The sequence below is a fragment of the Puma concolor genome, chromosome B3 (genome assembly GCF_028749965.1).
Source record: "Puma concolor isolate L17-30 chromosome B3, mPumCon1.1.hap2, whole genome shotgun sequence".
NCBI classification, from domain to species: Eukaryota; Metazoa; Chordata; class Mammalia; order Carnivora; family Felidae; genus Puma; species Puma concolor.
The window spans coordinates 146,972,180-146,999,884 of record NC_141672.1 but is presented as its reverse complement, the minus strand read 5'-3'; positions in this window follow the sequence as shown (position 1 = coordinate 146,999,884).

Genomic DNA, 27,705 nt, shown 5'->3' with positions numbered 1-27,705 from the left:
TTGTTGTCTGGAAAACAGTATGGAGGTTCCTCAAAAAACTAAAAATGGAAATACCCTACGACCCAGCAATCGCACTACTCGGCATTCATCCAAGGGATACATGTGTGCTCTTTCTTTTTTTTTTTTTTTATTTTTTTTTTTCAACGTTTATTTATTTTTGGGACAGAGAGAGACAGAGCGTGAACGGGGGAGGGGCAGAGAGAGAGGGAGACACAGAATCGGAAACAGGCTCCAGGCTCTGAGCCATCAGCCCAGAGCCCGACGCGGGGCTCGAACTCACGGACCGCGAGATCGTGACCTGGCTGAAGTCGGACGCTTAACCAACTGCGCCACCCAGGCGCCCCACATGTGTGCTCTTTCGAAGGGACACATGCCCCCCAGTGTTTACAAGAGCGCTATCCACAATAGCCAAAGGATGGAAAGAGCCCAAATGTCCATCGAGGGATGAACGGATAAAGAAGATGTGGTATATATACATATATATATATATACACACATACATACAATGGAGTATTACTCGGCAATCAAAAACAATGAAATCTTGCCATTTGCAACCACGTGGATGGAACTGGAGGGTATTATGCTAAGCGAAATTAGTCGGAGAAAGACAAATATCATATGACTTCACCCGTATGAGGACTTTAAGACAGAACAGATGAACATAAGGGAAGGGAAACAAAAATAATATAAAAACAGGGAGGGGGACAAAACAGAAGAGACTCATAAATATGGAGAACAAACAGAGGGTTATGGGAGGGGTTGCAGGCGGGGGGATGGGCTAAATGGGGGAGGGGCACTAAGGAATCTACTCCTGAAATCATTGTTGCAGTATATGCTAACTAATTTGGATATAAATTTTAAAAAATAAAAAATAAAATTAAAAAAAAAAAGAATTGTTGCTACTTCTTGAAATTACGATTCGTGAGTTATTTTTTCAAAGTCAGATAAAGAGAAGAGTCAAATGTTATTTACCAGACCTTGTTTGAGTCAATAAACTGTCTACACTCAGTAGGTTGATCGTAAGCCAAGGGGAATATTTCTGCGAATTTTTTGTCGTCGGAGTCTTCAACTATGTGAGGCTTTCCTTTTCTCTCTAGAAAAATGAGAGACTCTCCGAAAACGTTAAAAAGGTCAGTTAAGAAATGTATAGCAGAGCAAGCGACCGCCCCTGGGAGCCTATCAGTCACTGAAAAGCTATGTTAACAATTTCCGACTACACAGGAAACGAGGAGTGCCGTGCTTGGGCCAAAAATTGTAGTCTCGGAAAGTAAAACGAAAAGGAGATGAAATCAAATTAACAGAGGAACCAGAGGATCCGTATTTAAACAACAAAAATAGAGGGTCAATATTTAAAGCTATGATACTGGATAATAAAAAATATTTCTCGAGGGGCACCGGGGTGGCTCAGTCGGTTAACTGTGCGACTTCGGCTCAGGTCATGATCTGTTGGTTCATGAGTTCGAGCCCCGCATTGGACTGTGTGCTGACAGCAGAGAACCCGCTTTGGATCCTCTGTCTCCCTCTGTCTGCCCCTCCCCTGCTGGCATGTTCTCGCTCTCTCTCTCTCTCTCTCTCTCTGAAAAATAAATTTATAAAAGTAAACATTAAAAAACCCAAGACATTTATCACAAACTTAGACCATGCTTTACATGTATGACCTTCTGGAATCATTTCAATAACCCTCTCAAGCACTGAGTTATTGTTTCCTTTCACACATGAAGAAATGTGGCCCAGGCTGGTTAAGTAACTTTCCCAGAGCCACACAGCTGGCGGATGAGGAAGTTGGGATCCACGCCCACAATACCTGGTCGCAGAGCTCTGCTTTTGTACCGTAGACTCTTCTGGTTGAGAACGACAGTTTCATAGCTTTCTTTCCAATTCTTATCCCTATTTAATTTTCTTCTTCTTTTTCTTTTTCGGTACTGACTAGTCCCTCAAATTCAATGTCAAATAGAATTGGTGATAATGGACATCTCCGTCTGGACTTAATCTACATTAATCAGGGCTCTTCAGAGAAACAGAGCCAAAGGGCTACAAATATAGATATGGATTTTGATGTATCTATAGGTATCAATCCATACCTCATATTTGACCAGGACACCGGCCGTAAAGATTCTAATATGGAGGCCAGCTTACACTGGCTGCAAGTTTGGCCCTTCTTAAGTAACTTTTCAAAAATAAACTTTATTTTTTAGAACAGTTCTAGAGGTACAGAAAAAAAATTTAAAGATAGGACAGAGAGTTTTCTTATATCCCTTTTCAATTCTATTTATTGTTGGCAGACAGTCTTTTTATATCCACTGTCCATCTTCTAATTGAGATTTTGGTTCATTAGTTGTGAATTTGAATGAGCTAGTCATGCATTGGGGAAATCAGTGGGGAGCTTGTGTGTGTAACATCATTTGCAATAAATTTCCCTCCTATTTTTACCTACCTTTTCATTTTGCCTCTAGTGGTTTTTTTACCGGGCAGAGATTTTGTATCTGTAGGTACTCAGATTTACGTTACGGCTTCTCTGTTCAAAATCGTACCTTTAAAATACTTATTCTTCTGAATTTATAAAATAACCCCATTGTCTTCCCTACTGAATGAGCAAATTTTTCCCCTTGAGTTTCCTCCATATGACATAAAATCTGTTCTATTTTGTGTCTGTTTCTGGACTTCCTATTTTGCCTCCCTAAACTGCGTCTTCATGTTCTATAAACGCTTAGATGACATGTGTTCATTTTTGATGCCGATTAAGAATCCTACACACGGTGTGGTGGGTGTTGTTTCAAAAGATAAGCATGACGACGAGTGATGTTAATTCTACTGAGGTGGTGTGGCCTCACACACTCTGCTGGTGTTACCGCCCTGGACAGGGAAGGACCCTTGCAGCAAACACAGGCAAACCCAGGAAAGTAGACGAGTCTTTGATCCTGCCACATGACTCCCGGTAGGTGTTAAGGGAAATACTTCGAATAAACGAATGCTTCGTGCGTGTGAAAAGAGTCTCTTTTGCATTACTTGTCACGGAGAAAAACCGGCGAGAACCTTAGTGGCCGATAATAAGGAAATGAGTAATTGATGTTGGGAAATGACCTAAATGGAATAATATTTACTCATTAAAATTGTAATTACGAAGAGTATGTGGCATTTCAGAAACTATATTATGGGCGCAATTAATTTTAAACAGCAAAATGAAACACTACAATAACATATGCAGGGGGCACATACACATACGGGTAGTTAGCAGTGATTAATTCGTGTTTCTTTTCAGGAGATTGCTTTCGTGAGAGATGTTTCAAAGTTTTTAACCGTGTGTATAAAATATTTTCGTGACCCCATGTCCCTTTTATTTGGAAGTTTACTAAGGGCTATTATCTATCACACATGTACCCATTATATTTTATCGTGTTCTTATCATGAAGCCACCAGTCAGTTTAAAACATTTAAAAGGAACTGTAATAATGTGCTAATTATTTTGCTAAGAAGTGGCTGATTCAGAGGAAGCAGAGTGACATTAAATCTGGGTCATTAAAAGTCCCCTTTTTTGAGTCGCCTATCGTCAAGCAGACTTACAACAATTGCGCGACTGTTACACACATTTAATAAAGACGGAAGCGGAGGAGAAGCAGGAGAAGGGAGAATCACAGTCAGGGTTTCAGGTTTTTCCCTTCTCGGTGTCGGGAGCCGATAATACCTGCCCCGCTCACCTCGCAGGATTTTGTTCCAAGACTCCAATGTAAGCAAAGGGGAGCCTCCGTGGAAAGCTGTTGTCGTAATTACAAGTTCAGTCAGTGTCCTTCCCTTCAAGATGTGCGGGTTTCCACCTGCTTTGAGGGAACCATGGCGCTGATCCCACTAACGCGCCCGGAGGCCGCGAGTATCTTACGGAGATCTGGTCGAAACAGAGGACAATTGTGTCCGGATCCACCCTTGGCGGGGAGCTGGATTTTTCTCCTTCCTCCTCTTCCCTTTTTTTCCTTCTGGGAGAGCACCGCCACACAAATCTTGACCTCGGTAATGAATGAATGAGAAAATGCAGAGGCTGACGTTGACTTTGAAATATCCGACAGGACACAGGGCTGAAAGCGTCTATCAATAATTCATCTTAGGTGATGGGGCAGAACAGGATCCCCGCTGGTTTTAAAGCCATTAATTGGTGGTTAGGCTCCATTAAGTCACTCTGGATGTGAAAAGGCATGTCTGAAGTTTTAAAAAGTCACAGATAATAACGGCAGGGTTTTTTGTGGGTTTTTTTTTTTTTTTTTTTTTGCACAACTGGTGTGACTTCTTTGCCAGTGGGGGGAAGAAAAAGCCCAGGTCAAAAGGAGGTGAGAACTGAGACTTCACAACCATGTTTCTTTGGTCTTTATATCTGGGAACCAGAAAAGATGGCAAGGCTTGTGGAAGCCATTGTCCCTTTCTCCCAAATGAAGCGGAGTTTTTGCTTCGAATGTTCATTTCCTGACGTCTGCTTCATGATTCTGTAATGAACTCTGCAGATATTTTGTCAGAAGTATATATCTATTTTTAAAAGTTTTTTTAGTGTTTATTTACTTTTGGGAGAGAGAGACACAGAGCACGAGTGGGAGAGGGTCAGAGAGAGAAAAAATTTTTTTAATTAAAAAATAAATAAATAAATAAATAATTTTTAATTTTATAAAATTATAAAATATTTATTTTAAAAAATAAATAAATAACTTTTTTTTAATATCCATTTATTTTTGAGAGAGAGAAACAGAGACAGAGAGACAGAGCACGAGTGCGGGAGGAGCAGAGAGAGAGAGAGAGAGGGCAACACAGAATCGGAAGCAGGCTCCAGGCTCTGAGCTGTCAGCACAGAGCCCGACGCGGGGCCCGAACCCACGAACCGCGAGAGCGTGACCTGAGCCAAAGTCGGACGCTCAACCGACTGAGCCACCCAGGCGCCCCCCAAAATATACATTTTATTTTTTGTTGTTGTTGTTTTTTTCAACGTTTATTTTTATTTTTGGGACAGAGAGAGACAGAGCATGAACGGGGGAGGGGCAGAGAGAGAGGGAGACACAGAATCAGAAACAGGCTCCAGGCTCCGAGCCATCAGCCCAGAGCCTGATGCGGGGCTCGAACTCACGGACCGCGAGATTGTGACCTGGCTGAAGTCGGACGCTTAACCGACTGCGCCACCCAGGCGCCCCCCCAAAATATACATTTTAAAGACAAAAAGGCATTCATAGGCTCTAAGTCATTTTGCCAAAAGTAAATAAACAAATAAATAAACCCCTTCTGGGCCGAAGTGCACTTTAGATTACAATGAGGGAATTATATGAGACATGTTTAAAGCCTCGTCCATGCAGTGCTTTCCTGGCTCAAAATAATCCCGATGAACCACCCAGTAATGACTCACTCTTTTTAATAATAAGATTACTCTTCCAGGCTTTCCTCGTTCCACCACTGTTCCGTGAAAGAGCTCCCCTTTCTTGCTTTCTTTTTTCCTTCTTTTAGGTACCCCAAGCCCTCTCTACCCTCCCCCAGCTTTATTGAAATACGATTGATAATAAGAATTACGTGTATCTGAGGTGCACAACGTGATGGTTCGATACGCAGATGCTTGTGAAATGAACACATCCATTAGGTCATACAGTCACCTTCCTTAGGACTGTGCGTGGTGAGAACACAAGATCCACTCTCTTGGGGGCCTGAGTGTCTCAGCGGGTGGGCATCCGACTCTTGATCTCAGCTCTTGATCTCAGGGTTGTGAGTTCAAGCCTTGCACGGGGCATGAACCGACTCTAAAAATTTTGCTGGGCGCCTGGGTGGCTCAGTCGGTTAAGCATCTGACTTCGGCTCAGGTCATGATCTCACGGTTCCTGAGTTCGAGCCCCGCATCGGGCTGTGTGCTGACAGCTCAGAGCCTGGGGCCTGCTGCGGATTCTGTGTTGCCCTCTCTCTCTCTGGCCCTCCCCCGCTCGTGCTCTGTCTCTCTGTCTCTCTTTCTCTCTCTCAAAAATAGATGGATGTTAAAAAAAAAATTTTTTTTTTTTAAATTTTGTCTAGGGGACCCTGAGTGGCTCAGCTGGTTAAGCATCCTACTCTTTTTTTTTTCAACGTTTATTTATTTTTGGGACAGAGAGAGACAGAGCATGAACGGGGGAGGGGCAGAGAGAGAGGGAGACACAGAATCTGAAACAAGCTCCAGGCTCTGAGCCATCAGCCCAGAGCCTGACGCGGGGCTCGAACTCACGGACCGTGAGATCGTGACCTGGCTGAAGTCGGACGCTTAACCGACTGCGCCACCCAGGCGCCCCTAAGCATCCTACTCTTGATTTTGGTTCAGGTCGTGATCTCACGAGTTCGTGAGACTCAGATTCCCTCTCTCCTTCTCTCTCTGCCCCTCCCCCACTCTCTCAAAATGAATAAACATTAAAAAAAAATAATGTCCTCCAGGTTCACCCACGTGGTCATAAATATCAGGATTTCCTTCTTTTTTTTGAGGCTGAATGATATCCCATTGTGTAGAGATGCCCCATTTTCTTTTTCCACGCCTCTGATGACAAACACTTAAGTTGTTTCTGTATCTTGGCCACCGTGAATAGTGAGGCAGTGACCACGAGAGTGGGGAGTTTCCTTTCTTCTTTGTCTTTCCAATTGTATATGCCAAGGGACACCAGTGCCCGCGGACGCTAATGGTCATGTTTGGAATGGGAGTCATAGAGATGCCTTTCTAAAACGAGCACCTGACACCTACCTTTGCAGGGTTCATGTGTCATCATGCTTAAAATCCGACCTTTATGGAAGCAGCAGAAGCACTTATCAAGAATATTGATCCATACAAAGTGATTACGCACCTGCTGTTTAAAGTCACCTGCAATGCATCCTGGGACAGAATGGGAAATGAGGATACAGGTTCAGGGATGGGTGTTGTTGCTGGAATTCTTCTCGTGGCGTGGTTCTGGTTCCCCTGTCGCCACTGCACACACCGTGGTTCGGGTGACTCAGGGACAATGAAGAGGGGTCGTGGAAGCCCGAGAAACCAAACCCAGAAGATTTCAAGTCTTTGGGAATCACTGCATGTGTTTTATTTCCCTACCATCATGGTTGGTTGTGACAGGAGGGCTCTCCAAACCGAATTCAAAGAAGCGTGTTAAATATACTTAGAACTTAGCCTCTTATCACTGAGTAGAACTCCACTCCCCGGAAATGTGCCAGAAGGGAGTCTACTGTTAAATCCGTGATTCCCCAAAATATACATTAAAACCTTGGATTGTGAGTAACTTGTTCTGTGAGTGTTCCGCAAGACGAGCAAACATTTCTAATACATTTTAACTTGATAAACGAGCGATGTCTTGCAATACGGGTAGGACGTGACGCCGAATGTCACATGATCACAACGGAGCGAATGGTTCTTCTCTCTCTTTCTCTCTCACTGTGGGATTGTGGGTGATCGTATCCCGTGCTCGGATGCTCGGTCTCAGGTCGTGGTGTTTGGCAGAAATCTGTGATTTTCCAGCATGTTGGAAGGTGCCCGCAACTGGCACTCGTGTATTTTTTGTCACTTCAAAGCACCTGTGGACAGTCCTTTGCTTTTGCATCCAAGAGTGAGCTTAGGAACGCTTTGTTCATTCCAGGTCAGGCTGCCTGCTGATACAGACCCTTTCCTCTGCTGCCTTATTGCCAGTTATATTCGATATAGTCAATGACAAGAGTTTAGTAATACTATACTATAGTCAACATCCGTTAGTGATGGTGAAAGTCATCCTCCACAGTAACCCTCCTCTCTCTCTTGTCTTGTTCACACCAGCCACGAAGGTTTTCGAAGGTAAGTGCTGGTTAATTTATTTTTATTTATATCTTATATTTTCTTTATTATTTTGTATTGTAGTACAGTATTGTAATCATTTATTTGAGTATTTTTGGATTGTGGGATGAATCATCTGAGTTTCCACTGTTTCTTATGGGGAAACTTGCTTCGATATACAACTGCTTTGGATCACAAGCACGTTTCTGGAATGATGCTCGCAAACCAAGGTTTTACTGTATTTAAAGGATCTCTTGGTTGTGTGCATATGTGTGGATAAACTCAGTATTCTAGATTATTGAGACTCTACTAAGGCAACTTTGACTTTCACAGAACGGTAAGCGGTCTTACTATTGTCATTTTTTACGTGTTAGTAACATAATTGAAACCATTTATTATTTGTATTTATTTCCATGAAACAATGAAAATACAACAGTGATCTCAGATCTGTTTCAGGTCCATGACTTGTTATGATTTAAAGTTTCTTATGAATGACGTACGGGAGGGAAGTGTGAGCAGGGTATGGAGAACAGGGAGTGTGATAAGAGTGGGAAAGAAGTTTCTAGTAGAAAGCCAGGAGGTCTTGCCATGACTCAGCCATGGCTTTGCAGGGGGCACATGCTACCACACCCACTGTTCTTTGCTACACATAAATACAGCTCTTAACAAATATGACAAGGCACAAATATTAAGGAGACCCAGCATGAAATAGATATCATCCAAGTAAAGTAAGGTACAAACATATACACAAACCATCTTTTTGTGTGAATATTTTTAAAGTGTTTTGGAGGAAGCTTACTGGTTCTCTAAATGTCTGTTATGCAAGAAAGTTTTTGACCTGCTGGAAATTGACCACAGGTCATCATAATAGAACCAAATCTCTGTAAGGATCCTTTACAACACTGGCTCTGAGCTCCGATATGACAAAATAGAGCAAGGAAAATAGGTCAGACAAAAAGAAAATTTTCCTGATTGGAAAAATTATATATATTACGTATTTTATACATACATACATATGTATACATAGGTACTTTATATTTTTGCGGAGTCAAGAGATCTTATGCATCATGGGGATTTATAATTCTCTTTTTCAATCCTGAGAAAACAGAAGCAACCTGGGAAATAAAGGGCACTTTTCTCTGTTCTCAAGTGAAGGGAGAGCCGAAGAAGGCCAGAGGCCGGTTCTGAGCGCCCTTCGCTGCAGACAGCACAGCCCTCCTGGATTTCAGACTTTTAGTCTCCAGAACGGCGAAGGAATAAATTTCCTTTGTTTAAAGACAGTGGCGCCTGGGTGGCTCAGTCAGTTAAGCGTCCGACTTCGGCTCAGGTCATGATCTCACGGTTCATGGGTTCGGGCCCCACGTTGGGCTCTGTGCTGACAGCTTGGAGCCTGTTTCAGATTCTGTGTCTCCCTCTCTCTCTCTCTGACCCTCCCCCGTTCATGCTCTGTCTCTCTCTGTCTCAAAAATAAATAAACGTTAAAAAAAATAATAATAATAAAAAAAGAGACAACGTCTGTGGTCAGCAGCTCCAAGAAACTCCTACAGCGGACAGATATTCAGAAATGGAAATATTCATTCTTTATTCACTTTCAATATTTTCTCCAGAGTAATTTTAGAATCAAGTTGTCACAGTATGATGAAAAATAAAATGCTATTCTGATGTTACTTACAATAATGTTAAATGCATAAAGGAACTGAGAGCAGTAGAGGCTTCTTGGTTATTCTTCTGTTACATCACATAATAAAGCTTTGACTGTTTTCCTTCCTATGGACCTCGTAGTTGAGTTTCCTTTTAAGTCTTTTGGCAAGTATGTTACACATCATTGCGAATATACTTGAGCGTGATTTTAGTTTTGGCCATTATGTGTTCTAACTCAGTGCTCTCTGGTAGAACTTTCTGTGATAACGGAGATGCTCTCTATTTGCATTGACCAATATGACTGCCACCAGCCCTATGTGGCCACTGAACACTTGGGACGGAGTTAGAGTCTTTGAGGCCCTGAATTTTTGCATTTTATTTTATTTTAATTGATGTAAATCTAAATAGCCACATCTGGCTAGAGGCTGCAATATGGAAACACGTACTTCTAAGTGATTATTCATGCTTTGCAAGAAGACCGTTTGAGGCAGAACAGTAAAATGGGTAAGAACATGGGTCCTGGGGTTATGTGGTCTGAGTTTACGCGTCAGGCCTGAGATTACTATCTCAGTGGACTTTTGCTGGAAACGACCCTAAGTTAAGTGTTGGTCTGGAGGCCAAAGATCCCGAGGAAGGTAAGCGTTGTCTTCGGAGGGACCTGTGCCAACTGAGGCTTCATTCTGTTAGGCAATGTTCTCTGAAGTTTCTCTCCTCTTACAGCAACATCTCCTTTCTCAGTTTGGTCCCCACCTTCACCTCAGCTGCAGGAGAAGAGATGGCTTTGCGTGCTGCTGAAGAGGCCCAAAGAGGCTCTCCACACTTTGCTTTGAGTTGGTGGTTGGTTATGCCATACTTGCCATTTGTTCTCTTAGAACATCAATGGTGTTCAACGTTGACGGCTCAGTTCCAAAGACATAATTACTATTTCCTTCATGGCACTCCGAGGCCGGAAATACTGCTGGAGCTAGGGACTTGGGTTCAGGCAATCTGCTGAGAAAGTGATCTCAAGAAAATTGGGGGAGGGAAGTAGAGTAAGGCAGCACGTGTGGTTTAACAGAGATGCCGTGCCAACTGGAGTCTAGCTTTAATCTGAGCATGGAATGTTCCACAGGGTCAGCCCGCCCCCAAGGCAAGGGGGTCTATCTTTTGTAGTCTTCTGTCAGGCAGTCATTGGCTGTAGGCCACCTGAGGCCAAGATAACGCAACTCCTGTTCTGCAGAGTGTGGTTTCCTGGATAAATTGTAGCTATGAGCTTTGAGGACTTAACACGGCAACTGAGGGGTTCGTCACTGTCCCGGCAAAGAAAATCTGTGGATCGGGAGTGTCTGTTATCCTAATATTTTTTTAATTAAGAATTGAATTTCTTCTAAAAACTAATTACCTATTGAGATTAAATTTTTTTTTTCCTAATTTACACTGTTCGTGTTATTCATTATATCTAGAGTTATTCGTTGTTGTTGCTTACGTATTCGGTAACTGGTCTATTGCCGGATCACTCTGCCTTACCTGTGATGGGTTAGTCCTTTTTAAAGTACTGTTAAATTCAACTCACAAATATCTCATTAGGATTTTTTTTATGTATAGCCGCCTAAAAGCTACTCTGACACAAATGGCTTAAAATAGCGACGATACTTCGTGGGCTCATAATTCTTCAGTGTGGGTAGAGGTGGAAGTTACGGTTCATATCCATTCCGTGTTGCATCTGCAAGGATGTCTTGGCACAAGTCTTGGCACCTCATCTGGGGATGACATGGGATTTCTTCCTCTCCTCCAGCAGCTTCCCCACCTGACCAGCTTGTGCTTCCTCACAGCATGGCGGTTGGCTTCCAATGGAAAGTATCCCAAGAGGAGATCCCAACGTGCAAGCATATTTCTTCCATGTTCCTGCTGGCAGCAGGCGTGCTAATGTCCTATTGGCCAGGCCTACTGTCCATGTGGGCCTACCGAAGAGTGAATACCATGAAGTGAGGGGCACTTGAGACCTCCCAAGTATCAGTTGGCCGCATTCTTCCCTAATGATTCATGTTGCCCCCACGTACAAATTATACTCACCTCCTAGGACCCGGAAAGTCTAATCCTAGTAAGGCATCAGGCTGAGACCTGAAATCCAGGCCGGTGGCGCCTCATTCAATCAGGTGGAGCTAAGGTTCCGTGATGGAACTCATCTTAGTATAAAAGACCGAGCGACACATGTACATTCTCTGCTCACCCAAAACCTCAGTATTCAGGGACGAGGCAGGGACGGGAAAAGTGCAGGGGACACGTGCTATTCCAACGGGGAAAAACGGGGGGCTCGTGCAATCACGGACGCTTCGCATTTCGGAGATCCAGCTGGGTTCATGGTCCAGTTTCTCTGTTAGACTCAGTCATCTTCCCTGGGAGGTATTTCCCTGGGCCTTTTTGCTCTTTTCCAGAAATATTTGGTTCCTCCTTCTGGTTCCTCCTTCTTTTTCCATGAAAAGGCCTATTTTTGTGGCTGAGGAGCTTTCGCGGTCTGCTTTCTGCCCTTGTGAGCATCTCTGTCGCGTTTAGTCCAAGTGATCAATGCTTTTGGCGCTATTGGCAGTAGGCTTAACCAGGTGGCAGCCCAGGAGCCTCTCGGAAGCCCTTTTGTCTAGATAAAATGGCCAATGAAGAATTTACCTTAAATTCGCTACAGCACAGGGCGCCCGGGTGGCTCAGGCAGTTAAGTGCCTGACTTCAGCTCAGGTCATGATCTCGTGGTTCGTGGGTTCCAGCCCCGCGTCGGGCTCCGTGCTGACAGCTGGGAGCCTGGAGCCTGCTTCGGATTCTGTGTCTCCCTCTCTCTCTGCCCGTCCCCTGCTCCGTCTCTGTCTCTCTCTCAAAAATAAACATTAAAAAAATTGAAAAAAAATTTTTTTACGGCAAAGGGTCTTATAGCTACACACATCATTCCCTACTTTGAGAGACTTTTGTTAGAAAAAACAGGATCAGGTGGAGAAGACAGATAAAAATCCACGACTGACAACATACAAATCATCAGACACCAAACTGCGAAAACCTATGCTTATGAATGATGAAGAAACTGAGGCATTTTTCCAAAAATGGCATTATTCTCCCCATTCTCGCCCTTTCCTCCCCAAACTACCTCATGCCCATCCTAGGTTTTGGAAAGGCTGAGAAGTTTTATTTTTGAATGCGACAAGTTCTGGATTCTCTTTACCCTATTTTGACAGTTTCTCGTTATTTGCAGTGACTTCCTATTTGTGGAGTCATTCTAAGCATTTTTCCCTTTACATCCTTCAGAAGACTTACAATAGCTACTTTGAAATTCTTGTCTGATATCCAACATCTGGCTCATCTCAGGTTTAGTCTCTGGTGATTGCCCTTTCTTGCCCATATGGGTCACATTTTCCCTTTTCTCTGCGTGTCTAGTAATCTTGTATAGTTTACTGAACATTACGATGATGTATTTTAAGACTGCATATTCTGTTATACTCCTGTAAAGAGCTTTTAATTGTTCTATTTTATTTTATTTATCTTATTGTATCTTATCTTATCTTATTTTATTTTATTTTATCATGCTTTGTTTTGGCAGGCATTTATTTTGTCTGGACACAAATTCCAAACTCTTTCTTTCCTGGTGAGAGGCAGTTAAAATATCTCTTTCGTGTAGTTTAAAGGTTTATACAAAAAAAAAAAAAAAAAAATTGTGACTCCTCTTTTCCAGTTCTTTCTTTGTTAGGACAACGCTGATCTGTGGCGCTCACACCCTAGTTCTTCCATTCCAGCCAGTAAAATGAGGTTTTCTATTCTAAGACTCCGAGTTTCTATCCAAGTCTTAACAGCCTCACATGATTCTGACAAAGTCTGCCCAGAGGCAAAGAGCAGTAAAAATGGAAAACACCCACAACTCCAAGCAGCCACTTTCCCACAGCTTCTCCCTGTACCTTCGAGAAGTTGTTTTAAAAAATTCTGTCCAGGGGCACCTGGGTGGCTCAGTCGGTTAAGCGACCGACTCCGGCTCAGGTCATGATCTCGCAGTTCGTGGGTTCGAGCCCTGCGTCGGGCTCTGTGCTGACAGCTGGGACCCTGGCGCCTGCTTCAGATTCTGGGTCTCCCCCTCTCTCTGCCCCTCCCCTGCTCACGCTCTGTGTCTCCCTGTCTCTCAATAATAAACAAACGTTAAAAAAAAATTTTTTTTTAAATTCTGTCCAAAGGTTACAGCTGTTCCCTGTAGAGGTTTCATCCAATAGAAACCATGCTACCGTTCCTGGAAATGGAATCTCTGTTTCTTAAGTGGGAAAAAGAGTCCACCTAGAAAAACATCCCGTCCTAAAACCCAGGGTGAAGCGAGGTAGTTGGGGAAGGAAAGGGAGAGAATGGAGGGAAGTGTGTACTTTTTAGTAAGTGTCTCGTTTCTTTCTCATTAATGCATGTAGCCTTTTTTTTTTCTTTGCATTCCAACTTTTGATGAGTTATGTTTTCAGTGATGGATTTTTATCTAGATGCATTTGCCTGGTAAATGTTTCCTTGCACAAGTGATTTGACATCTCTGAGCTACACCTGCTTCGCCTTTGGAACAGTGTGGATCGTGCCTTTCTGAGGAGGAGACTTAAATTGCAGGTACTGTATAAATGTTCCTTTCTCCTCCTCTGTTCCCACATGACTTACTCAAAGGTAAGGACTGCACTTTATCTCTGAGCCACACGTCCGGATCATTTTGGTTGTCACATATACGTTTGTACAATAAATAAACAAACGGACTTGCCCGTGAACGTGGACAGTATTAAGATAAAATTTGTACATGCACGAAGCTATTGTTTCTATGTCGGGATATTTTACTGCTCTGCCCACAAGCTGAAGTCTACTCTGTGATGCCTGTGCTCACAGACGTGAAGTTACATCTGCTTTATTTTAACAGTAAACTATTTAGAATCTGCACTTCTATTTTTACGGTCTTTGTGTGCTCTTTATTACTATATAAATGAATACAATTTTATGCACCTATTGAAAAATAGCTATATTAAAATGTTCTGCAGAAATACCTTAGTCTAAAATCAGGTAATAAAACTATTTTCCCTGGAGCCAGTTCTGGGAAAAATATAATCGTCCAAAATCCCACCATTGCATAGTATAATAGTCTAAACTAAGAAAACATTTTGTAACTCTAGCTCCCTACAAATTATGTGAATTATATGAAATACTGTGGAGAACATTTTCCTTGGGTGAATAAAGTTGTTTACGTAACGAAGGTCTCCACTCTGAGAAGACCGTGCAGATCTCAGCTTATCCCAGTAGGTTATGGTACAAACTGCATTCTTAGCTGCTGGAGGTATGAATTTGTTCTCAGATAAAACATTTCTTGTTGCTGTTTATATATATAATTTAAATTTGGGGCGCCTGGCTGGCTCAGCCGGTGGAACGTGAAAGTCTTGATCTCGGGGTCGTGAGTTCAAGCCCCACGTTGGGTGAAGAGATTACTTAAAAACTAAAATAAATTAGGGGCTCCTGGGTGGCTCAGTCGGTTAAGCGTCTGACTTCGGCTCAAGTCATGATCTCACAGTTTGTGGGTTCGAGGCCCGCGTCGGGCTCTGTGCTGACAGCTCGGAGCCTGGAGCCTGCTTCCGATTCTGTGTCTCCCTCTCTCTCTGCGCCTTCCCTGCACACATACTCTCTCTCTCAAAAATAAACGAACATTTAAAACAATTTTAAATTTTATGCTGAGTGCTCACCAACCTGAATGACAGTACGACGCAAGTCCAGACTGGGGTCTTGTCTGCCTTGGCAAATTCTGTCCTGTCCACTCATTTTTGCGGCCAGCACCTCGGGCATCTCGTTCGGCAAGAGACGTGGCTGAGAATAAAGCACCTACTAAGTGCCGTGGCATGAACTGGGCGCCGTGGGAGGTTTTGGAAAAACAGGACATAATCTTCATCCTCGGTGAAGTCCAGGAAAAATCTCAGAGTCAAAAGTATACAGTTTATAGGCTGTGGGGACATAGTTGCTCCTTTTAGCGTAGCTATAACCCGTACCAATGGAAACCCGACTGTGAAAAGCAGAACCGTGGAGCATCTAGGAAAGAGTAACGAATATGGCAGAAAATTCAATTCTCCGCAGAATCCCGTCAACAGGAGAAATGCTGCTTCCACCTTCTGGAGTAGGGGGCGGGCGTGCAGAGACCCTCCGTCTATAAACCACGAGACCAAGAACAGAGCAAATGAAGAAAGGTTTCTGTTTTCCTTCTGATGTAGCTTTAACTTGTGGTTTATATAAAACATGAAAAAAAAAGAAGAAGAAAAAGGACCAAGCTCTTCTTGGGGCCGTTACAGGGCTGCGAAGCTCTGTGGTCGCACTAACAGTGTTTATTTCAGAACATCTGTGCCATAATCTTCGGTCATGCCTGTGGAATACATGAGGTCATCTCTTTGGATGTTTATGTAGCTGAGGAATAATCAAAACCAATACACCAGAGACGGATTCTCTTTCCCAGACTTTTGAGCACTTTTGCCCCTTTCGTATCACCTCTAAATTGGCTCGGCCCAGCGGCAAATGCTCGTTGAATTAATTAAGGAGCACAGCCTGTGTCCCACCTTTGCCGGCCTTGCCCCTTTTCTGTCAACACGCACATGGGCACCCACGCGCCCGCGCACGCCTTTGCGGGCACGCACACACGCTCACACACCCGTGCACACCCACGCACACACATGCCTACGCACAGTTCAAGACACAGGAGGAAGACGAGCACGTGAGGTGCAGCAAACTGAGTTTCACTCTGGGTTCTGCTATCTTTGCTCGGGAACCTCGGGCAGGTCCAGCACCCCCCTGCCACCCCCAGGGTGGCCTCTCTTTGTTCTTCTTCTCCTCCGAACCCTTCTGTTACTTCCTATCCTGGGCAGGGCAAACCCGCAGGTCCGTCACGTTCTGGCCTCCGCCTGCCTCTCCAGAATCATCTGTCACAGCTCCGTCAAAATGCACCTGCTGGTAACCAGCCCGCACCACTCGGTGGCCCTCCGTCTGGACGTGCTCTTTCTCTCTCACCTCTTTGGTCTGTCCTTTGGCCTGCCTGGATGGCGGCGCCTTCTCCGCCAACTCCCCCGGCGGCTCAAGCATGTCCCCGTGGCCGCAGGGTGGCAGCCGCCGTTGACCCAGAGGCGGGTGGGAGTCTAGCACGAATACAGGACTGGAGACAAGTGATCGCGGTTTTCTGTAACGTGAGACGGACTGTGCTCTCGGGCTGCAGGATCGGTGGACCCTTTTGACTTTAGAAGGGAGGTTTCTAGGGGCGCCTGGGTGGCCCAGTCGGTTAAGCGTCTGACTTCGGCTCAGGTCTTGATCTCACAGTTGGCGGGTTCAAGCCCCGCGACGGGCTCTGCGTTGACAGCTCGGAGCCTGGAGCCTGGTTCGGATTCTGTGTCTCCCCACCTCCCTCTCTGCCCCTCCCCGGCTCGTGCCCTGTCTCTGTCTCTGTCTCAAAAATAAATAAACTTAAAAAAAAATTAAAGAAAGAAAGAAAGAAAGAAATGAGGTTTCTTCTTGGTACCTGCAACCTTTTGACATCTTCAGCCTCTTCATCTACTTTCGGGTTTTTGTTTGTCCCCGTAATGTTGCAGGCAGTACAAGAGGGCGGTCTCGGTGGCAGAAGGTGGAGTATGAACCCACAGGGGTGTCCCCTGCACGACCTGACCTTGAGGGGCTATTACCCTCTAGGGTGCTGGTGGCGTCGTTCTCTTTTTAAATTTTTTTTAAGCTTATTTATTTTGAGAGAGGGAGAGAGACAGAGAGCGTGAGCAGGGGAGGGGCAGAGAGAGGAGAGACAGAGAATCCCAAGCGGGCTGTCAGCACAGAGCCCGATGGGGGGCTTGAACCCACAAAGCGCGATCACGACCTGAGCCGAGATCGAGAGTCCGAGGCTTAACCGACTGAGCCCCCAGGTGACCCCCAGGGGGCGCTCTTCCGAAGGAATTTGCTGGGCGCCCACTCAGGGCCCTTCTTCCCCAAAGAGCCATGCAGCGGGGAAGGACTGGGGACAGTCCTCTACCAGCCGCTCCGGACCAGGAGGAGGCGGGGTTCCACGGGAGGGTGGTTCCAGTGCCACGTGGGGGACAGCCCCGTCATCAGTGGGAAGGACAGCATTTGTTGGTGGCTTCTTCTAGAACCAGCGGCCTCCCACGAAACAAAGACGGTGGGAGACAGCGCATGTCCACCGGCCACGCTTCTCAATCCTGGGAGGGGGGTTTCCTACAGATATTGGACTTTCTCGTACCCCCAGGTGGCAGGAAGCCGGCTCGGCCAAGCCATGTCCTTGGAGCAGAAAACTAGGAAAGCCGACGAGGAAGGTGACCTCACGCCCCGCAGGTTTAAGCAATCCCGCGGAGGGCACTTGGAGAGGTGACGTTTCCCACCCGCCTGCTCTGGACTTGAACCTCCTCCCACCTCCGTGCTGTCTGGCCGGACTGGCCAGGCTGCTTGTAGCACCGGGCTCTGCCCCGAAGGTTAGAGAGAGTTCTGAGAGTCATCCGATAAACCGAAAGGGGAGCCACCCGGACCGTTTTGAGGAACACGGTCAGCTGGGACTCACCCGTGGGCGCACCAGAAAGCGGTGTCCTGTGGGCGGTCGCCAGCCCACACCATCCATCCCAGCCGAGCACGCAGACAGGACCTCCCGGTCACCCGCTTTGTGCAGAGTAGCCCTGCTGGGGGGGGGGGGGGGGGGGGGGAGTCTGCCCTCGTTCTCAAACAGGTAAACAGGAAACATATATATAAAGCGGGGCCTTCCAAAAATTCACCAACGTACCAGTAGGAGATAAATGTCACCCACAAGGCATAGAAAAAGAGCGTATCTTCCTGAGAGGTTTACCAGAGACTTTTCGCATTTTTATTATGCAATTATTCATTGTAAAAAAAAAAAAAAATGGGGCGCCTGGGTGGCTCAGTCGGTTGAGCGTCCGACTTCGGCGCAGGTCAGGATCTCACGGTTTGTGGGTTCGAGCCCCGCGTCGGGCTCTGTGCTGACGGCTCAGAGCCTGGAACCTGCTTCGGATTCTGTGTCTCCCTCTCCCTCTCTGCTCCTCCTCCGCTCGTGCTCTCTCTCTCTCCTTCAAAAATAAGTAAATAAATAAATAACATTAAAAAAAAAGATAATTAGAAAACACTGATAAAATGGTCTGCCCGGGTGGCTCAGTCGGCTGAGCGTCTGGTCTTGATCTCAGGGTGGTGATCTCAGGTCGCTTCATCTCAGCTCAGGTCTGGACCTCAGGGTCGTGAGTTCAAGCCCATCTCTGGGTTCCACGCTGGTAGTGAAGCCTGCCTTAAAAAAAAAAAAAAAAAAAAAAAAAAAAAAAAAACAAAATACTGATAAACTGCAAGAAAAAAAACCCATTCATGGTCTCATCTGTCAGATACCATCCATCAACCCTTCTACATTTATCAGTTGCAAATCCACTGTAATAGAGAGAGAGAGAGGGAGTGAGAGCTTTCCTTTTTCATACATTTATTTAGTTTTTTAATCTACGTATTATTTCCTGATATATATCAGTATAAACTGTTGAGTGTTGTCGTAGCCTGTGGATTATATATATCACTCTTGATTTGGGGGTCCTTTTACCATGTCAGGCTCGGCCAGTGGGACCCCCTTCAAACTGGCTCCTGTTCCCAACACCTTCACCTTCAGGCCAGCAAGATGCTTCAGGGTCCTCGCGGCCTCTCCCCGCCCAGGCCTGGAATGAGCCATTTCGACAAGGAGCCCTCCTGTGAACTTTTCCGTCTATCTCTCCCCTGTCAGTTTTCCGTCTGGGAAAAATCCAGGCAAGTCCAGACATTGCTTAGCTTGTCAGGGGAGCTAAGTGGGCAGGGTCTCCTGAGGACCATCCGGGAGGGACACACCCCGAGGAAGAGGAAGTCGGACGTGACGTGCCCGAGCCGGTGCACAGGGGAGAGGTGCCTGTGAGAAACAGGACCTTGTCACTGACCTCACCTTCCGGCCCATGTGTCTCTGGACTCTGGAGAAGAAGAGGGGGAAGAAAGCCTAGAGAGCTTCTCACCAGAAAGGCTGAAACTATGGGGCATGATGGCCCAAGTGGCATGGATGTGGGTCCCCTCCACGGAGCCTTGGGGCCGTACCTGCCGGGGACAGTGGCTTGTAGCTGCTCTGCTTGGAGAGGACTGTGGGGTCCCAGGGCAACAGTGGGGGGCCCAAAAAAAAAAAGAATTATCTGGCCCAAAGTGTCAATAGTGCTGAGGTTGAGAAACCAGGTTCTCGATGTATATATATATTTTCATTGATTTGGAAAAGCTCTTTATATATTAAGACCATTAACATACTTTTCTCTGATTACATATGTTGCAAAAACTCCCCATATCTATTTACCTTTTATTTAATTGTAGTTTTAGGTCCACGAAAATATAATTTTTGTATATTTCCATCTATCAATTGGGGGGTTATGGCAGAAAACACAATTTCTGTTTTTGATATTGTAGTCTTCCTAAACTACAAGTACACAAATATTCACCTACTGTTTTGAAGTTTTCATAGTTTTATCATTTATTTTTAGCGATCTGAAATTTACTTTGCGGTAAAGTAGAGTGGAGGAGTCTCAAATTAGAATTTTCTTTTTTTTTAGTTTGTTTTTTTTTTTTAAACATGAAATTTATCGTCAGATTGGTTTCCATACAACACCCAGTGCTCATCCCAACTCAATGCCCTCCTCAATGCCCATCATCCATTTTCCCCTCTCCCACACCCCCCATCAACCCTCAGTTTATTCTCAGTCTTTAAGAGTCTCTTACGGTTTGCCTCCCTCCCTCTAACTTTTTTTTTCCCTTCCCTCCCCCATGGTCTGTGAAGCTTCTCAGGATTCACATATGAGTGAAAACATATGGTATCTGTCTTTCTCTGCCTGGCTTATTTCACTTAGCATCACACTCTCCGGTTCCATCCACGTTGCTACAAATGGCCAAATTTCATTCTTTCTCATTGCCAAGTAGTATTCCATTGTGTATATAAACCACATCTTCTTTATCCATTCGTCAGTTGATGGACATTTAAGCTCTTTCCATAATTTGGCTGTTGTTGAAAGTGCTGCTATAAACGTTGGGGTACAAGTGCCCCTATTTTCTTCACGAATAGCTATCCTGCTGTTTCAGCAACATAGACGGGATAATTTCTATCCTTTCGCCAATTTTTGGAATATCAGAATCATTATATTCTAAATCTAAATACATAGTTAGAATTGTTTCTGTTTCTGGGATTTCTATTTTCTTGTATTGGCCTGTATATTCTAGTGACAGCCTCGAAGCTTTTTTATTATAGATAATAACTGTGTCAAGGTCAAGGAAAAACCACCAGGAGTGCAGATCAGGGAGGATATTTCTTATGTTAGTGTAGAGGGAATTGATGTTTTTGCAATGAGGTTTTTCATCCAGAAACATTACATGTTTCTCCATTATTTTTTTGCGCCTCTGAGTATAGGTTAAGAGGGCTTTTAAAATATATATATTCTATGTGTTTCCTCAAATTTACTGTCAGATTTTTTGTATTTTTGGTGTTACTAAAATATTTTCCCCTAATGTTTTAATAGCTTATGCTCAATAGGAAAGATACTGCTTTTTTTTTTTTCAAAACTTCATTTTGTAGCTGGTTTTGTAAATTGTCACTGTTAGCAGTTTTTCAATTGATTCTCTGTTTGTTTTCCAGGAATCATGCCCAGTTACTATTCTTGTGCCTTTTTCTTTCCTGTTAACGCTCTGGGGACCACCCTCACTCTTCGAAATTAGAATTGCTTTGAAGTCCTGACAGAAGTCCAAAAATTCAGACACTAGACACGTCCAGTAATATCTTAAGAATATGTCCTGACTGGAGGATGCCCACCTCCTTACTTGCTGGATTCCCTGAATATGGAATGTTCTAGATTTCCAGAGTATGTATGAAAACGGAGGAAAAATTTCTGTCGAACTGCAGAGACCTTAGTTCTAGAATTCCATGAGCTGTGTGTATCCATGCGACCACCACTCAAATCAAGACATAGAGCTTGTTCCTCCGCCCAGAAAGTTCTCCCCGTGTCCTTTCCTGGGATCATACAGTAGGTCCTCTTTCGTGCTCAGCTTCTCTGCAAAACACAGATTTTGAGATTCAAGCACACTGCTCTCCATGTCAGTGGTTCATTCTTCTTTATTAGCGAGTAGTATTCCATTTTACGAGCGGACTGTGTGTTTATCCATTCTTCTGTGGGTAGACATTTGGGTTGTTTTCAGTTTTTGTTTTTGTTTTTTTTCTTCCACTCCTAAGAATATAGTTGGTAGGCATATTTCTGTACAAGTCTTTCTGTGAACATATGTTTTCATTCCTCTTGGGAAAATATCTAAGAGAAGAATTCCTGGATCATTTGGCAAGTTATATATTTAACTTGACTTCAACATTTCTGTTTTCCAGAGTTTACCGGTTCAGAGGTGAGATGCTTCTAGTAATGGCTTAAGAGTTTGTATGGACCTGAGGATCCTATTATTAATTGCTGTAATTCCTGAACGTGGAGTGTTTTATAACTTTGTGTTGCGTTTCGATGTAATTTTAAACTTCCAAGAACTTGCAAAAAATAGTGCAAAGAATTCTTGCACACCTTTTGTATTAATTATTCACCAAAAGTTTACATTTTGCCCTATTGGCTTTGTCCTTTTTTCTGACTACCTGTATTTACTACCATATCTGGATGCATATGTATCTACGTATTATCCTTTCTCGAATCATGAGTCAGCAGTTAGTCATGGTGATAGTTAAATAGTTCATCATCATTAGCTTCTTCTTTTCTGACTAATTCGTTAAGGGAAACATTTTGACGCTTTACCTCTAAATAGTTGAGAGATCCATCTAATGATGCCCTTAAGCCACTGAGGGGCGTTCAATTATTTCAAGAGTTCTGGCCATGTCAGTTTCTGGCCACTTTTTGTCATTATCCAGTGTCTACAAATAACTGTTTTCTAGAAGAGATTTTGTCCAGAGTTTATCACTGTTATCTGTCAGAACGACTGTTGTCCAGAAAAGCTGTTCCATCATTATAGGAACCAAAATCTGCCTTTGACATTGTTTTTGACCAAACCTTAGTGAAGGAGAACGAAAATCTCCCAGTGAAGTACAGTCGATATTCTTTTCCTCCGTTGTCATCACAACATAGACCACACAGCACACATTATCAGTGGGTTCAAATAACATTTTTACCTGTGGTGCATGTGTTTACACTCATAAGTTAACCTGATCTGTGGTTTTCTTGAGGGTTCTTTTTCAAATCTCTCTACAACGGCAATGTCAACTGCGCAACGTGATCATGGTCATCTGCTTCGCTGCTCTCTGCGGGAGTTCAGAGAGCAGAGAAATCGTTTGTTTTGCGGGCATTTGAAATACTGCACTTGTGAAGCTATCGGAGTCTCGAGTTTTCTTTTTAGTAAAGAATTGCATCTATGATGAGCTTTTCAAATTTTCGAAGTTATTGGTCTGAACTCCTGTTCTTCCTTATCAATCAACTTTAGGACACGGTCCTCTCCTTGAAGATCGCGTCCTTTACAAACCATCCAATTCATTCGGATTTATGTTCATGTGGTTGTCTCTTAATATTTTAGAATGCCATCGGCATCTGCAGTTAATGGCTATTTAGTGACGTTGTACGCTTGTGTTTCTTTCCTAAATTTTTATTAGAACTGAGAATTCAGAATGGTTGTATTCTTCTAATTCTTCTATTCATTTCAGGGCGGGATGGATTTGTTCTTGTATTTTTCCCCAAAGAGACGGCTCTTGAACGGATACACTCGAAATCAATTTTCCAGTTCATTAAAATCTATGTTGCTATTAATTCCTTGCTTCTTTCCCCATGTGTTTATTTAATTATGCATTCTCTGACTTTTTGTACTAAGTACCAATTTCAATTATTTCAATTCCTTTTTTATTTTATAATGACTATGGTAAATGCTCTAAATTTTTCAATGACTTTAGCTTTGGCATATGTTTCAGTTTAATTGTGCTGCTCTTTTTATTTCCAAAAGGGTTCCGTTCGTATAGTATAGATTCTATTCAGTCATTATAAAAATGTTGTGGGTAAAAATTATTAACATGGATAGATGCCAAAGATGCCAAAGATACTTTTAAGTAAAAATACTGGCTTACAATCTGGAATCTACAGGATCATCCTAATTTTATTCATTTTTACACTAGTTCGCCAAGTATTTACAAGTATCAAGTGTGTGATAAACTTGTAAAAACCTGTCTTATGGGTAGACATATAACTGTTGTGAAAATATTTTTGTGGGTCAATATATATCCAAAATATATATTGATCAATGATAAAAAATTATGTTAAATACATTTGATATTTACACGGTATGATTGTAACTGCTTTTTTCTTTTTTAAAAAAATGTGTATTCTTATTTTTGAGATAGTTTGAGCGGGGGAGGGGAAGAGAGAGAGGACAGAGGATCCGAAGCAGGCTCCATGCTGACGGCAGTGAGCCCGATGTGGGGTTCGAACTCACAAACTGTGAGATCATAACCTGAGCCAAAGTTGGACACTTAGCCAACTGAGCCACCCAGTTTATTTCTAAACTGTTAATAGTGTTGTGGTGTTTTATCCCATTATCAATGCTTACCTTTTTGTTTCCTGCAATAAACATGCATTTCTTCTATTATTTTTTTTAATTTTTTTAAACGTTTATTTATTTTTGACACAGAGAGAGACAGAGCATGAACGGGGGAGGGTCAGAGAGAGAGGGAGACACAGAACCTGAAACAGGCTCCAGGCCCTGAGCTGTCAGCACAGAGCCCGACGCGGGGCTCGAACTCACAGACCGCGAGATCGTGACCTGGCTGAAGTCGGACGCTTAACCAACTGAGCCACCGAGGTGCCCCTTCTTACATTATTTTTTTAAAGACTTGTGAAGGATAAAGGAGTAGGGACAAAACTTAGGGGATGGCTGGTAACTGAAAGCATGTTTTTCATACAACCCCTGTTTGGGGAAAATTAAAACAAAATTGTTTTTCTGGAAACTCTAATGAAACTGAAATAAAATAGCAACAATTAAAATGGCAAGGGGAAAAAAAAAACCCTCTGTGGAATTTTTATTGCAAGTTTCCAAAAATACAAGTGTGTGTGTGCGTGTGTGTATGTGTGTGTGTGTGTGTGTGTGTGTGTGTGTGTGTGTATTTACGTGAGACCTTTCTTACTGACGAATCGGGGAAGTTTTAACAGACCGGACAACAGACACTACAGCCAGCAGTGAATGTGAATGAACCGCACCCTTATTTCATTCAGGACTGAGGGGGCGCCTGGGTGGCTCAGTCGGTTAAGCGTCCGACTTCGGCTCAGGTCATGATCTCGTGGTCCGTGAGTTCGAGCCCCGCGTCGGGCTCTGTGCTGACAGCTCGGAGCCTGGAGCCTGTTTCGGATTCTGGGTCTCCCTCTCTCTCTGTGACCCTCCCCCATTCATGCTCTGTCTCTCTCTGTCTCAAAAATAAATAAACATTAAAAAAAAGTCACTCAGGACTGAGAACCCGGGCTCTTGCTGCCAATAATTTGCAGATGTGCACCCAGTCTACCTGTTGTTAGTAGTCACGCCTTCGCACGTAGCCCGGCTGCACACCCACCGGAAGGCAGCAGCCCTGGATGGGTCAGAACGTAGACCGGTCTGGATGAAGAGTGTGGTCTGGGCAAAGTTACGGTAGAATTAGGGTGAGAGTATAGTGTCCCGAGCTTCCAAAGTACTAATTATTCCAAAGAACACATCCAATTTTCCATCATTTGAAATAAACTGACATAGAAGGAAATACGTTGAGCTAAATACGTTCCCTGCGGTATTTACAGACAGGAAGAATTAGAAACTAGCTCTCGTCGATGCGCCAGTGATTTCTCTGATGGTCGTGAACCGTACTTCGAGGACCAAGGATCTGTAATTCCATGGTCACTCAGCTCCAACGACCTTTTTCACACACAAATATAAATACTACCTTAAGCAAGACACTCCACATCACTCAAATGAAAAGTTAAGGTAACACCTACCCTCCAAGAAGGTTCAAAGGGTTCCATTAGCTGCCACGTTTTAAGGTTCTGGCAACAACACCAGGCATACCGAATGCGCTTCGTGATGTGGCTCCTTTTGCCTCTATTAGAGACTGGGGGTGGAGTCTTTGTCTGAGCCAGTGACCTGTTAAGTGATGGTGTAGATCGTCAGATCTTTGGGATTAGCAGAACGCACTGGGGACATTTGTGGACGGTGACAGTAAGAGCTTGCATTTCTTTTTTTTCTTTAACGTTTATTTATTTTTGAGACAGAGAGAGACAGAGCATGAACGGGGGAGGGTCAGAGAGAGAGGGAGACACAGAATCCGAAACAGGCTCCGGGCTCCGAGCTGTCAGCACAGAGCCCGACACGGGGCTCGAACTCACGAACCGTGCGATCATGACCAACTTGGACACTCAACCGACTGAGCCACCCAGGTGTCCCTCGAGCGCCCTCACTCTTAACCCACTGGTCCTCTTGGGTCATTTTTTAAAGACATCTTTTCTAAGCATTTGCAATCATATCCTTTGAAAGAGAGGCCTTCTTAGGTGGGGTTCTACCCCACAGCTATATCCCAGCCCTCGACAGACATAAGGAAGACCCCCAAATTCTCGTCTTGAGAGGAAAAATGTTGTGTCTGACAACAGTAAGTCAAACGTAGCTGTTGATGGCTTACAAATGCCCCTCTAGAGTTGATCAGCAGTTTGTGGCTGGGACAGGACATCTTCACAGTCAAAAGCACACGGAAGAAAAGAAACTTCCTCCGATAAGCAAAACCGATGCTGCACAGTCAGCTTGCGGCATCTGGGCAAAACGGAGACATGGTTGGCATCCTTTCGCGGGTATAATATTACCGACTCCATAATGCGGCCACGAGGAGACGGTAATGCGACCTATTGTCTGCATTCCACAAAATAAAGATATTCTTTCCACGTAGACTGGCTCTGGTGGGATTTGCTTCCAGGTCGAAGTATATTTGAGATAGTCTCGCTCTTTAAAGCACTCTGAACAGGCAGGGATATGGTGGGATTAAAGACAGATTTGCATATGGGCTTTTCCGCATGTGTTTCATAATGAAAATCTGAATTCCACCTTCCCGGCCGCGTGCTGATGATGACTTTAGCAAAAAGGGCTCGCCAGGTAGGAGGTGGCTTCTGGGGCCGAGGGGCCCCGTGCTCATGGAAAATTAAAAACAAGGGCTTATTTTTAGCTTATGAAAATGTAATCATTCTTGCACTCAAATATGCTTTACGTTACCTAGAAGAGGGTTTATTGGCACTGGGTCTGTTGTGTAACTGAGGAAACCACTGTGTGCTATAAAAACACGCTGATGCGAAAAGCAGGCCACTGAGCAAAAAGGCTGATGGCAGAAGGAGGTAGCAGAACTGACGAAGGCTCTTCCGGGGGTCGTGCGGGGGACCCGAGGGGAACGGCCCGGTGCCGCACGGTGACAACAGACGCACGGTCCACTGGGAACGAGGAGCCCGAAGTCAGAGGGGCGATTCCCTTAGCGGGGAGTGGGGCCATTTGCCTGTTTCGATGCCAATGTTTCTTTCCTATATGAAAAGGTAAATTGCCTTTGAGACCTTGCATTTGCGCTCTCTCGAGTGCCTTTCTCGGGGGGACAGAGCCTCAAATTCTTAAACTAAGAACATGGAGAAAGGCTCACGGTGCTTCTTGGAGAGAGAGTAGAAAGGGGCATTTTATTTATTTATTTTTAATTTGTAATGTTTTATTTTATTTTTGAGAGAGAGACAGAGCGTGAGCAGGGGAGGGGCAGAGAGAGAGAGAGAGAGAGACAGAATCCGAAGTAGGCTCCAGGCTCGAGCTGTCAGCACAGAGCCCGACGCGGGGCTCGAACTCACAAACCGTGAGATCACGACCTGAGCCGAAGTCAGGTGCTCTACCGACTCAGCCCCCCCGGCACCCCAGAAATGAGCATTTTAAAAGCAGATTAACTGGGACTAAACCAGGGAAAACAGGCTGGTTGGACTGACTGAGGATAAATCTCTTGGTGCTCAGAATTACTAACTTGATCTCTTGGTCTCGTATCTGGAGCTCTTGGAAATGCAATTCCACCTGTAACACAGAAGCATTACCAGTGGACAGAAAAATTAAAATAATCGATACTAAGACTCCCCTGGAGAGCACGGGGGCAGGGAAGTCTTAGCACAGAAGCCACAAATGGTCCCCCCCTTCGGGGTCTAACCGTGGGCTACGACGATCTAGCTCGCTTGTGAACACCTCTGCTCAAACCTGGGATCTCAGGGCCGGTCCTGCCCTCAGTGGCTCCTTCCAGGACAAGA